The sequence below is a fragment of the Panicum virgatum genome, chromosome 8N (genome assembly GCF_016808335.1).
Source record: "Panicum virgatum strain AP13 chromosome 8N, P.virgatum_v5, whole genome shotgun sequence".
NCBI classification, from domain to species: Eukaryota; Viridiplantae; Streptophyta; class Magnoliopsida; order Poales; family Poaceae; genus Panicum; species Panicum virgatum.
The window spans coordinates 22,154,973-22,169,632 of record NC_053152.1 but is presented as its reverse complement, the minus strand read 5'-3'; the positions used below and the strand labels follow the sequence as shown (position 1 = coordinate 22,169,632).

Sequence of the window (14,660 nt, the reverse complement as noted above, 5' to 3'; positions counted from 1 at the left end):
CGGTTGCTCTGAGGCTGTGAGGTGCTGAAGCCCGAAATCTTGATCATATATGGTGCGCGAAGTAGTCGCGCTCCATATGGAGTAGCCCCCGAACCTTAGGTTGAATCGTAGAATCAGGCTTATGGTCACTTGAGTCTTTTTCTTCCTTTATTTTCCAAAAAAATTAAAAAATAAATCTCTGATGCCACATATCCCGCAGCCACGGAGCCTTGAATGTAAACTCAAATTTTTAGATTTAAGGATCCAAAACTCGTGGTAAGAAACCATATTCTGATGATTTTTGGAAATCGCTCAGAATAGGTTTGAACAAGGGATGCCCGTTGGTCTTCTGACAATTCACCCAATTGCCACCCACATGGTTATTTAACCACACGGTGACTCCTTAGGGTTTTTACCGCTTTCACTCCTGGCCGCCGTCAATTTCAGATCTTAAATTCCCAATCGCTTACTCCAATGCCTTCCACTCCCCTGAGCCCCTCTTTCAGCCCCCGAGCATCATTTGAAGAATCCTGCTCGTGACAACAAAGATGGCTCCCAGGAAGTCCAAGGCCAAGACTAAAGTTGAAGAAGTTCCTGATCTTGCTAAAGGCTGTAAAAAATGTAAGATGATAGAAACCGACGTTCAGGAGTTGGAGAATATGAAGATGCTGCAGAGTCGGGCCCTAATCCAGTGGCGTCCTGCCAAAGGAGAAGACCGCCTGTATGAAGGTACCCATGGAACTTTCCTTTTCCGCGATTTCGTGGAGTGGGGCCTTGCTGTTCCCATTTCGGATTTCTTTCAAGCCCTTCTGTAGTTTTGGGGAATTCAATTGCATCATCTCACCCCACAATCCATTCTCCATCTTTCCATTTTCACACATTTGTGTGAAGCTTTCATTGGCGTCTTGCCACATTTCCAATTCTTCCAACATTTCTTCTATCTTCGCCCAATTCCTAGCGCCAGTGAGCCTGCCAAAGTTGGCGGAGCCGAGCTAGTGCTACGTCCAGAGAATGAGAGCGAGTACCTCTTCTATCAGCCTTCTGGCAATGGAGTCGAGTGGAAGAGTTACTGGTTCTATGTTGTGAATTTTGAATCTCCACTACCAGAGCGCACTCCTGGAGCTCCCAAAGCACAAGCAACCTGGATGAGCGCCAGTCCTGGTTGGAGCCAAGTTGAAAAGCTTCGAGCTGCCCTTGCAAAGTTGAAGAAGAGGGGGGGTGACCGGCGGGACAGTAGTCTTCTCCTTTCTTGGTCGTCGAGTACAGCCACTGCAACGAAGAGTGCATCCGAGATTCAGATATGAAGGCCTGGAGGATCAATCCAGATTTTCTCCTGAGAAAATCAATCATTCTGATCTGCTTAAAAGATGTTGTAGAGTACTCGATGACTTTGAGAAAGCACCAGCTCTCCCTCCTTTGTTTAGTGCTGCTAATCCCTTTGAGAAAGCCTGGGTAAGTAGTCGATAGTCTTGTTCGAGTACTTTCCTTGTTTGCTTTCTTCAGCTTTATGATATAATCTTTTTTGCAGGTAAATTACAAGGTGTGGTACTGTATGCCTACACCTCCTCCTGAAGCTGCTTCCTCTACTGATGCCCAGTCTAATGATGGTAATCAGACTCTAGCTGCCATTCTTTGTAGAAAGCGAAAGGAGAGCCTAGGGCCTTCTTTGTTACAGAGGAAAGCCATCCACACCTACAGCGTTGAGTAAGTACCTTCCATTCCTTCCAGAATACCGAATCATTTTTGGTTTTGTTGTGTTGATTTGACTTCTTCAGGATTCAACATCTTCCTGAGCATGAGAAGGCTCAAATCCAACATCTGCGCAACTGGTTTGAAAGCAATCCAAAGTCTTCTTCTCCAACTACTCCCGAATCACCAATATTGGGAGTGATTAAAGATTCTACTGGTGCAGATACCCAGGGAGTGGGTACTTCTGGAGAAGCAAAAAAATCCGCTCCAGCTTTAATTGATGATGCAAAAGCATCTCTGTCCTTGTCTGCTGACGGAGAGGCTAGAGGGTCGGGTAGTGCCAGAACTCGGATAATACCCTTCCAGTCTCTCCCCGCTTCTATTCAGGAAGAACTGGGTAAAGACCTTTTTATGACCCTTTACTGACTCCCGAGAACATGAAGAAGCTCTAGGACTGCATGAAGTGGAGTTTCAAGTTTACGCAAGTAAGTTCGCAATTCCTCGAGTCCTTCTTTGTATCGAGTAGTTTTGTAATTGAGATGTCTTCTTCTTTGTGCAGGATGTTGCCAATCGGTCTTTCTTGAAGTCGAGTGCTCAGTACACGAAATTGGATAACTGAAAACTTCTTGCTGAGAAGGATGCCTTGATTGCCAAGCGACTGGATGAGTATCTCAATATGCGGAATAAGTTTTATGATGCCAACCGAAAGCATACTCAAGAAACTTATCTCCTCAAGAAATAGATTAAGAGCTTCGAAGAGAAGGCAAAGCTCCAAGAGCAACTGCAATCTGCCCAAACTAGTAAGTATTCAAATCGCACCTGGTTGTTTTTATGAGTTGTCCTCAGAATTGATGAATTTCTTCTTATCATCTAGGTCCATCAAGTGAGCATGAGCGACTAGTAGCCGCGGCTCAGACAATTGTAGATATGGTGGATCCACAAGAAGAAGGGACATCGAGTGACAAATCCTTGGTTGAACGCTTGGAAGAAGCTCCCAGGAAGATCCTCGACTACCTTTCTGCCACCACCAAGAATTATGTTGCTCACTTGCTTGGGATGTAAAATCGTATTGGCCCCAACATGACTTGGCTCCTTTAGCTTTAGGAATCGCCTCTGAGTGCCCGGATGAAGACCTCCGCCGGTACCGTGATGAAGTGTAGCCAATTGCTGAGGAGATCGTTAAGAGCTTAGCAAACTAATTTGTTGTAAGAACACTTAGATCTGTGTAAAAAACATATGTTATTGATGTATAAATCAATTTTTGTCCTGTTGATGTATTGTCAGAGACTTGGTCTGAAATCATAGGACTTATGGATTAGTAGTCGATATACAGAACCTACCCGAGCGAGCGAGTAAGGTGTCTATCTCGAGAACTGGAGTAACCTCCAAAGTTGATCAGTTAGGATGAACCCCTTTGGGTTATCCAAGTAGAAAAAACTTCTTGGAGATATCCGAAATCTACTCGAGCGGGCGAGTAGGGTGTCTATCTCGAGAACTGGAGTAACCTCCAATGTTGATAGATTAGGATTAACGCCGTCGGGTTACCCAAATGGGACTAACTTTAAAGATATCCAAAACCAACTCGAGCTAGCGAGTCGGGTGTCCTACTTGAGGACTGGAGTAACCTCCAAAGTTGATCAATTAGGATGAACCCCATCGGGTTACTCAAGTAGAAAAAAACTTTCTTGGAGATATCCAAAACCTACTCGAGCGAGCAAGTAGGGTGTCCAACTTGAGGATTGGAGTAACCTCCAAAGTTGATCAATTAGGATGAACCTCATCGAGTTACCCAAGTAGAAAAAACTTTCTTGGAGATATCTAAAACGTACTCAAGCGAGAGAGTAGGGTGTCCTACTTGAGGACTAGGACGTATCTTGTATAGTTATCCGGTTAGGATGAACCTTATAATATTACCCTAGTAGGAAATACTATGTAAGACATCCATGTTGGGTTATCCAGGTCGGTATGAATCCTATAGGATTACCCTGGTTGGAAAAACTATTTTTGTAGTAGTCGATCTTGAAGGTATCAGCTTGATTGCTTCCTTTAATGTAGTCGGCAGGTGTTGAAAACCGGTACTTTATTATAGGAATTGACTGACACCTTTATCGTACAATTGAATCAAGGATAGAACTTGCGTAGGTGCTCAATATTCCAGGAATTGGTTACTTCGTTGCCGTCAGCATCAGTAGTCCTGTAGGATCCTGGTCTTGTAACCTTAGAAACTATAAAAGGTCCTTCCCATCTGGAATTGAGCTTGTGCAGTCCTGTTTCATTTTGAATTCGTCGTAGTACCAGATCTCCCACATTGATCCTTGCATCTGACTCCTTGAAGATATCTAGCCGATTAAGTCAAAGCATTAATCCTTGCTTCTTCGACTGTATCCAGCTCAAGTTGTCGAGATTCATCTGTCTCTCCTTCTTGATAAGCCTCGATTCTTGGACATTTCCACATTATGTTTGTAGGCAATATGGCTTCTGATCCATAGGTGACAAAGAAAGGAGATTGTCCAGTTGCTTTGTTAGGCTGAGTTCGCAGCCCCCAGACCACATGAGGTAGCTCTTGGATCCACTTGCCACCTTTCTTAGAATTGACATCATAGATCCTCTTCTTTAGGTCGTCAAGTATCAAACCATTGATGCGTTCCACTTGGCCATTGGCCCGTGGATGGGTCACTGATGCGTACTTGACCTCAATGCAGGAGTTATTACAGAAATCCCAAAAAGATTGCGAGGTAAAATTGGAACCCAAATCTATGATGATTGTGTGCAGGAAACCAAACCGATGTATGATGTCAGAGATGAAGACCACTGCTCTATCTGATGAGATCTTGACAATTGGCTTGTACTCGATCCATTTGGTGAACTTGTCGACTGCCACCAATATGTGATTAAATCCTCCCGGCCCTGTGGTTAGAGGTCCGATCATGTCCAGACTCCAACATGCAAATGGCCACGATGGAGGAATTGTTATCAAGTTGTGAGCTGGAACATGAGCTTGTTTGCCGAAGAATTAACATCCAGGGCATCTCTTGACGAGGTCTTCCACGCCTGATATGGCTGTTGGCCAGAAGAAGCCTGATTTGTAGGCTTTTCCAACTAGTGTTCGTGATGCGGCATGATTGCCACAAACTCCTTCGTGGATTTCTCTTAGGATATCCTCGCCTTCCTCAAGAGTGACACACTTCATTAGGATGCCTGAGGTAGAGTGTTTGTACAAGTTGTCACCGACCAGGATGAATCCTTTGCTTCGCCAGATGATGCATGCTGCTTGAGCGCTCTTTGCTTCAATACTAGGTGGAAGTTTGAATTCCTTGATGAAGTCAATGAATTGTGTCCGCCAATCTTCTTCAATCATCATAACCTCCCTGACTGTGGCTGAAGCCTCCGCATCGGTGGTTAGTTGATTTTGGATTTTGACTGACGGATGATGCAACTCATGGACGAAAACACCAAGTGGCACATTGGCTCGAGTAGACCCAAGTTTGGAAAGTACGTCAGCTCCCACGTTATCATCGCGATCCACGTGGTGGATTTCCAATCCTAAGAACTTGTTCTCGAGTTTTCTGATTTCTTCCACGTACGCATCCATTGTTTCCTTGTTAATGTCCCACTCTTCGTTGACTTGCTGGACGACGAGTAAAGAATTGCCATATACCAATAGTCGCTTCATGCCGAGGAAAACCGCCAGGCGGAGCTTGTGCAGGAGTGCCTCATATTCTACTTCATTGTTGGAGACTCTAAATAGAATCTGGAGCACGTACTTGAGCTGTTCTCCCTTGGGAGAGATGAACAAAACTCCCGCGCCACCTCCCTCGAGCTTGAGCGAGAAGTCAAAGTACATCACCCAATGTTCTGGAATATTAAGAGGTGCTGGGACTTGGTTCTCCCACCACTCAGCTAAGAAGTCGACTAGTGCTTGTGACTTGATAGCTGTTCTGGATTTGAATTTGATTTAAAAGAGCTCCCAGTTCTACTGCCCACTTGGAAATCCTTCATGTCGCATCCCGATTGTGGAGTATAACCGCCAATGGGAAGTCAGTGACAACTGAGATCTTGTACTCATCGAAGTAGTGGCGGAGCTTCCTGGAGGTGATGAGGATTCCATAGAGAATTTTCTGAATTGAAGGGTACCTGACCTTTGATTCAGAAAGTACTTCACTGATGAAATATACTGGTCTCTGTACGCCGTAAGCGTGGCCTTCCTCTAGTCGCTCAACCACGATTGCTGTGCTGACTACATAGGTAGTCACTGCTATGTAGAGGAGTAGTTCCTCGCTGGGTAGTGGAGCTGTGAGTATTGGCGGAGACTGGAGGTGATGCTTCAGGTTCTCGAGTGCTTCTGCCACTTCTGGGGTCCACTGGAATTTATCATGTCATTTTAGAAGCTTGAAGAAGGGTATGCCCCATTCGCCAAGTATAGACAAGAATCTGTTCAATGCTGCCATGCAGCCTGAAAGCTTCTGGATGTCCTTAATTATTGTTGGAGCATCCATAGCCATGATGGCACTGATCTTCTCTAGGTTGGCCTCGATTCCTCAGTGGCTGACGATGAATCCGAGTAGTTTTCCAGAAGGCACGCCAAAGACACACTTGGTTGGGTTGAGTTTCTTATGGAATTTGCGAAGACTGTTGAAAGTTTCTTCCAAATCAGTGATGAACTGATCTTGGTTCCTGATCTTGACAACGACATCATCAATGTAGGCTTCAATGTTGCGATGTAGCTGATCAGCAAAGCACAGCTATATCGCACATTGGTAGGTAGCTCTTGCGTTCTTCAACCCAAAGGACATGGTCTTGTAAGCGTATGCCCCGTACGGGGTGATGAAGGCCATCTTGATTTGATCTTCTTCGTTGAGGGCAATCTGGTGATAACCCGAGCAGTCGAGGAAGGATAGCAGAATGCATCCTGCTGTGGACTCGATTACCTAATCTATGCGGGGTAGCCCGAAAGGATCCTTTGGGCAATGCTTGTTCAGATCGGTGTAGTCGAGCACATCCTCCACTCGTTGTTATTCTTTTTCTGGACAAGTACAGGGTTGGCCAGCTACTCAGGGTGGTAAACCTCTTTGATGAACCCTAATGCGAGTAGTTTTGCTAGCTCTTTCTTGATGGCTTCTTGCTTGTAAGGGGACAACCGTCATAGTTGCTGCTTCTTTGGCATGGCTTTAGAGTCGATTTTTAGTGCATGCTCGATCAACTCCTTAGGCACCCCTGGCATATCCGCTGGTTTCCACGCGAACACATCTCGGTTGGCCCTAAGGAAGTTGACGAGCTCGAGTTCCTATTTGTCGCTCAGCCCTGCTCCAATGATAGCAGTTTTGGAATCATCTCCCTCTTGTAGCTGTATGGTCTTGGTGCCGACGTCCCCGGCTAGTCCTTTTCGAGGGATAGCTCCTTGGCAGCTGTGAATATCTCGCTCATAGAACTTGGTACCCGAATGCTAGAGGCGTGGACCATTGCCTCCTTATTGCATTCAAAGGATTTGAGGAGGTCGCCGCGTAAGGAGAGGAGACATGTATTTCCTGGAATCTTGAGGAGTTGGTAGACGTAATGAGGCATGACCATAAACTTAGCCAGCACTGGTCTTCCCAAGATGGCATGGTATGAGGATTCAAAGCCGGTTACTTTGAATTTGATGTGCTCTGTCCGGAAGTTTTGCTTTGTACCAAACGTGACTGGGAGAGTAACCGAGCCAATTGATGTAGAGGAGTTTCCTGGGACAATGCTATAGAAAGGAGCTTTGCTTGGGGTGAGCAAGCTCATGTAGTTGAGACCCATTTTCCTTAAGGTACTTGCAAATATCAAGTTGAGCCCGCTTCCACCGTCGATGAGTACTCGAGTGAGTTTGGATCCCTGGACGACTGGGTCGAGTACAAGTGGAAAATTTCATGGTTCAGAGAAGCTGGTCCATTGATCCTCCCTAGAGAAGGTGATGGGGACCTCGCTATATTTCAAGGGTGATGAGGACATCGCTGCATCGGATACGTACACGTTCAAGTCCCAATCGTCTTCAACTTGGACTTCGTTTCCTTCTCGGATTCCAGAAACAGTCTGCACTAAAAACAACGTCACAACCACATACGGAGTCCGTTTGAGGATATCTTTATATGGTTGGAAAGATAATTTCATAACCTTTCCAACTCCACGAGATTCAGGTCCATAGAAGTTCGGAGTCAATAGAAATTCACGAAACAAGTCAACATCCAGAATCTGGAAAGGTGTTGCGCCACCTCTTTTGGGCCAATGGCCTGTGTATCGTGTCAGGCTTTTAGCCCATGTTGTGGGCGCCCCCCTGGTCGCCCCCAACCCTAGGTCGCCCTGGTTCCATAAACTCAGTAGCCGCCACCGCATAGACTTGGGTTTTGTTTAGATCAGATTTTCCATCGCAAAACTGTCTTCTTCATTGTAACTGTGACGACAAGTCCTTTTGCTGTGAATCAGGGCCCCCGTTCTTGATCTCCTCCACTATGTCGATTAGTCCTTTGGAATCGAGTTCTTGAACCCCTAAATTACCTTCGCTTCATTCATACTTGCAATTTCAGATTGCGCGTTTTCACTTTCTTGCTTGTGTTCTTCGATTCGCTTGCAGAAAAAGCCTTCTTGGCGAGGTCAATCAAGTTGTTCTTGGTTGATAACCAACAGTGTGGTGGTGTAACGGTTGTAGGCTTCGAATTCGTGTCTGATTAGAAGCCGGATCGCCAACGTCACGTATTCTACCAATTGAATTTACCCTTACCTCTCGGAAGATCGGGTCGTGTCTACATCAAGTGGTATCAGGATTCAGGTTTACCGTGAGGTATAACAAAGTAAACTAAACATAAATTATATGTCTGACACCGCAGGGCATAAATCATGGAAATATAAATAACTATAAGATAAGTCAAGTATACATGACCGAACATTACAAAAGAGAACTAGTGGTGAACCTATACCTATTCTCCGAAGCACGTCCGGCGACCCGACAACTACTTCACCTAAGCTCCACTAGCCTAGAAGTACTCAAGTGAGAAATTGGAGAAGAGCTTGAACTTGTGCTTGCTTCATTCTTACCCCCCCTCCCATATTTATAGGGAGAGCAAGAGAAGGTCTCACGGCCTGGTTGGAGAACACCTGGCACCTAAAACCGACCTTGGGAAGGCTGTAGCAAGCTTCCTGCAGAGGGGGAGAGGCGGTGGCGCCAGAACCAACTCGGCCAACCACTATGGTCGGCCGACTGGCAGGTGGGCCTCTGTAACACCCTAATTTAATTTTCTTATTTAATAATAAATTTAATTGGCTTTAATTAAAATTTTAAGGTTTATTGTGTTTAGACTTGCATTTAATCTAATTTTGATCCTCAAGTAATTAAAATTTATCATAGGGTTAAAATGTTTGTGCATTCATGCTGGAGCATAGTTTTATTTTGGTTGAGTGCATAGGGTTTGAATTCAAACTTGTGTTTGAATTCAAATAGTTTTGAGTTGAGAGGAAAAAGAAAAGAGGAAGAAAAGGAGAAGAAGCAAATCAACCTAGGCAGCCCAGTAGCCAGTTCGCCAACCCAACCCGGAAACAGCCCAACCTAGCTCGGCCCAGGTCATCCTCCCGCGCCCCGGCCCAACTAACCCCGCAGTGGCCCACCTCCTTTGCTCGGCCCGCTCCAGCAACCCCGGCCCAGTTACCCCTCTCACCACGGCCCGTTTCTTTCCCTGGTGCCAGCCCAGCGGCTCACGTGCGCGCCCCTCCACCTCTCTCGGCCCAGCATCCCGCTCGGCCGCTCCGCGTGCGCCCTCTGCTGACGCCGCTCGCTGACCTGTAGGCCCCACGCGTCAGCGGCCTCCCTCTCCCCTTCCTTTCCCCCTCCGCGCAACGGCCGTGGCCGAGATGACCGGCGAGATCGCTGGGATCCCCTTCCCGCTGCTCCCCTTAAACCGGCCCGTGACGCCTCTGCGCACCTACCCCTCCACACCCTTGCCGCCTCGAACCCTAGCCGCTGCCTCTGCCTTGCTCCGCCGTGCAGGCTCCTCTGCGCCGCCGCGGACCGGCCCTGCCACAGCCTTCCAGCCCCTGCCAACCACCCCAGGAGCCCCGCCTCGACGTCAGGAACACCACCGAAGCCCCCAGCCCCGACTCCAGTCCGAGCATCACCGGAATCGAACCCGGACGCCATCTCAGGGACTCCACACATCGACCCATGGAGCTCAGGATCCCGGAGCAGACCCGCACCAACCTGTCCACGAGCCCAGCACTGAGCGCCGCCGCCGGTCCTCGTCGCCGGTGACCCTGCACGGCCTCCCCGTCCGAATCCCAGCCCCGGTAAGCCTTCCCACATCGCCTTGTTTCTTTAGCGCTAGGATTAGAGTTCCGTAGACCATCCCAGGGGCGGGAACACCGTCACCGGTGTTTTGTCGCCGCAGCTCCGCCGTGGCGGGAGTGCTGCAGCATGACACGGCCGCACGCGCACCCCGTTTCAGCACTGCGCACACAAGTGGGACCTCCCTGCCCCTTTTTCAACAGTATATCGGCCCTAGCATGGCCGAACACCCTGCGCCCATGATGCGTCGCCGTGCAGGAGCGCCGCCGTCCTTGATCTCAAGGCCACATGCCCTGTAGACCCCCCGATTTGAACCCCAGTGGATCACGCATGGCGTGAGGAGCATCCGTGACCCAAGCCCAATCCATTTTGAGCCCTGGAACACCGGAAACGCCTGTGGATCACGCATGGCGTGAGGAGCATCCGCGGGAGCTCTGTCTCCGGCGAGAACTCGCCGCCGACCCGCGCTCCTTGAGTCCTGGCCGCCCGATCGGGAAGCAACGCCCAGGATTAGATCGTGGGTTGATTAGATCCAAACCGCTAGAACCGGATCCAACGGCCGAGATCTGGAGATACCGTTTCAGCCTGGACCTTTTGCTAAAGAGTCCCTGCAGTTTTCCGAAATAAACCCGCAGTCCATGTCTGTTGAAAAATATTTCCAAATCCACCCCTTCTTTTGCGTTTTAGTCCCTAAGTTTCTCTCAAATTGAACCCGCCGTCCAGCCTTGGTGTTTTTGTGAGTTAGACCCTGGATCTATAGTTTAGTTATGTTTTAGTCCTCAGTTTTGCCCAGAAACCCCCTGGAACTCCAGTTTTCTTACAAATAGGTCCCTGGAACTTGTTTTTGGCCTAGATTTTGTGTTTTAGCTCCGTTTTAGGCGTTTTTATGTCCATGCGATCGTTGTAACGCGTAGAATAGTTTTAGACTAGTTTAGTGTGCTGTTTTTATGTATTGATGTACTGTTTCTTTGTTTTTGCTATGGTTTGCATGTATGTTTATGTTGTGTATTGTTTTTGGCCATGTGTTTGTGAGTAGACGTTGATCCATCTGAGGAGCCCCAGTACTAGTACCCGGAGCAGCCATCTTCAGAGCAGTTTGAGCAGTAGGAGAACTTTGAGGAAGGCAAGTATAACATGAACACCACCTATCACTTTTAAATATAATTTCATACTGCATTTTAATATTGTATGCCTATAAGGACTTTCCTAGCCACTTTATATCCTCTATATATATCCTTTGGGTTGCATTTTGTTTAGTTGTGCTAGGTGCCGCGCTATAACACACTTGATCTTTTTAATTAATTTGATTAATGGTATATGCAACTTAATTCTGAGAGTGGCCCGTTTGAGGGGTTCACGTCTCATTAAAATTGGTTTTTCTAGAAACATGGTTTAGGGGGCCAGCACAGTGCTTACTACCTGGTTGGCCACTCTCCATAAGGACCGGTTCATAGAGCGACAACCTGGGACAACAGCGCTACCACAAGACTGGAATGGGATGGTCTTGGCTTACTAATTAGGTCATTTTGGTTCGGGAGTAACTTACCGACGGGGCAGGAGGGGTGGTGAGCTTCAATGGTCCCCAGGCTACGAGGCTTGGTCTGCGTACCCCTCGAGGTGGTCACCATCATTGCGGAGCCTGATTCCTTAGCGGTTACACCTTACCAACGTGTCCTTTGTAATGGCCTCGTAGTGAGTTTGCTAGTCATCTCACCTAAGGAAGTGTGATGAACAACTAGCGTAGCTCACGACTTGTGGGTAAAGATGTGCAACCTTTGCAGAGTGTAAAACTGGTATACTAGCCGTGCTCACGGTCATGAGTGGCCTAGACCCTCCTTTTGATTAGTGGGGTTATCTTCCTTTGACGAGGCAGGTTTCCCCGGGTGGTTTGGTTTGGTTTGGTTCTCAGTAGTAACATGATTAATTTTGATTAATTACTATGTAACTGGGTTTATGGTAATTCATCAACTTGTAGTAATTAGCTTTAATAAAATTTTGTCAAGACTTAAAAGCTAATGCAGTCGGTCAGCCAACCTTAGAGCCTCATAGTTTGTGTTATACTTGTTGAGAACAAGTTGTGTACTCACTCTTGCCTACTCTACTCTTTTTCCTCTTGGGATACTCTACTACTGCTCAGTTCCTGCCGACGCGAGGGAGTTCACTCAGCGCTACCAGGACTACGAGGACTTCTAGGCGTTCGTCTCCCAGTCGACGTCCCTGTGGCGCCCTGCTCAGCTTCCGACGAGAGTTATCGTTTATGTATTATGCTTCCGCATACTCTGTATCAGACATTGTGTCATTAATGTAATAAATAACATTCGTACTTGCTTTATTATATCTTTTTACGTGATATGTGCTGTGATATACTGTTCATTCTGTTGTATATACGTGTGACTTGATCCTGGCACGTATATGATTGCTCGATTTATGTCCTTTTATAAGCCGGGTGTTACAGCCTCACCGGCCCCCCTCTGCTCTGGTGGCCTCCCACGTGTCCCCTTGTCCCTTTTTCACGTGTCTAAGCTTCTGGTAAGTCAGTTTGGTACTGCATGTGGGCCTTTTGATCCATGTGAGCATGAATTCTGTGCTCTGATTGGTCGACAATTTTTTCCGTGGATCATAAGGCCCTCACAACCTGTTGTTTAGTCCTTTTTTCAACATTGTATAGTTTCTAGGAGCATAGTTTCTACTTTATTTTGGATAGAAATGCAAATGAAATATTTAAACTCTAAAGATTTTCTGATCAAGTTGACGCTTGAAATTGGTCGCTAACAAGCGTTAACAGCTGCCGTAAGGAAGGCTTGATCTCAATACTTGAGGGGCATAGCAGCATTGGCTAGAATAGCAATCCCAACCTCAACGATGTGCCCATGCTTCCTCTCGGCTGCACCGTTTTGTTGATGGGCATGGGGACACGACTCACGGTGAGCAATGCCAATTCGTTGAAAAAATGAATTAAGTTTTTTCATACTTGCCTCCCTAATCACTTTGTATGGCAACAATTTTCTTATTGAATTTCCTTTCTACAAGGTTCTGGAAATCTTGTAACCCGTGAAACACATTAGATTTCTTGTGAAGGAGACAGATCCAGGTATATTTGCTATACTCATCTATGAAGCTCACATAGTAAAAATGCCAACCAACAGATGGAGGTGTTGGTACCATACATCAGAAAAAAAAATTCAAGAGGAGAGCTTGATATATTATTTGACTTTGAATAAGGAAATTGATGACTTTTGGCCATCTGACACAAATCACAAACAGACTCTGGATTTGGATCACTAACACAAGGTAAGTTATTCAAACTAAGAACTCTATCTACGATAGGGATGGCAAGATTACCTAGCCGACTATGCCATCTAGATGTAGAGAGGCTTATTAACTCCATAGGCTTGCTTGCTCAAGGCTCCTTTAGAAGAACTTGGCACTAGGGGACAGAGGCCACCTTTGGATCTACCTCGATGAAGGATTTTTTTCGTTTCCTGGTCCTTGATAAGAAAGAAATTTGGATGAAATTCAAGGAAGGCATCGTTATCACAAGTTAGTTTGTGAACTGAAACAAGATTCTTGCTAGCACTAGGAACATGAAGAATATTATTAAGATGCAAAATCTTAAGAGGGATATGTAAAGTTGTGTGCCCAATATTACTAATTTTCATACCTGCTCCACTTGTTGTATGCACTTGATCACGTCCTGTGTACTTGTCACGAACAGTAAGCTTCTCCAAGTCACTGGTCACATGATCCAAAGCTCCACCGTTTGCATACCAATTTGTATCATAGCCATATCCAGTGGTGGCAACTCCTGCTGTTTTGTCGGATCTTCTTCGTCGTCATCATAGCGGTACCAACAGCTAGGAGCTTCATGACCAACCTTCTTGCAGTTTTGGCACTTCACCTTGATGTTCTTCGGTGTATTTGGACCAGCATTGCTGATCTGTCCACCGCGTCCACCACGAGCGTGACTGTGACCGCAATTGTTGCCACGGTAACGGTTTCCACCGCCGCGCCCACGACCAGCAGCGTTTGCAGAGGATTAATAATGGCCACCATCTTGATACATCTCCATCCGGAGATCATATGACAAAAGTTGAGAGTAGAGATCACTTTACGAGATTGGCTCCGCACGACCAAGAATAGATTAAAAAATTGGATTGTAATAAAGATGGAGGCCATTTTGCATATGGGAGACCACATCATCATAGTCAATCGGCTTGCCAGCAGCAACAAGCTCATCCTTGATGATGTACATCTTGTTGAAGTAAGCCGCCATGGTCATTCCACCCTTCTTTGAGATTTGCGAGCTGCATGTGCAAGTTTGTTACACGCGCCCTAGATTGAGCTGAGGAAATTTTCTCCAGCGGCTCCCATGCAGACGAAGTCGCGGTTGCTACTTGCGCCTACCCTGTTTCTTGTTAATCCTGGGAGTATTTTTTCTTTTCATTCTGAGACTAGTATTTTTAATTTTTGAGACGAGTAGTAGTTTCGCTTCTTCATTTTAGGATTAGTTATTTCATAGCAGAATAGCTATTGTCATTCCTCAGCTATCGTCTAAGGCTTAGTTTCATCCATGAACTATCAAAATAACCATTTGTCTTGAAAATTTTATTTTAGACTTTATCTCATCCCTCATCCTATATATAGCATGCCACATGTCACACATAGTCAGCAACGTGTCGACTTAGCTGATTTAGCTGAC

The 14,660-nt window shown here is 46.4% G+C and overlaps 1 non-coding gene across 1 annotated transcript; it reads right to left on the bottom strand.

Annotated features, from left to right (window-relative positions):
• Window positions 1-14,035: 14,035 nt before the first annotated feature.
• Window positions 14,036-14,174, bottom strand: LOC120687101. The gene has a single exon (XR_005680598.1). It is a non-coding gene; the product is annotated as a small nucleolar RNA Z247 (small nucleolar RNA).
• Between the last annotated feature and the right edge of the window lie 486 nt (window positions 14,175-14,660).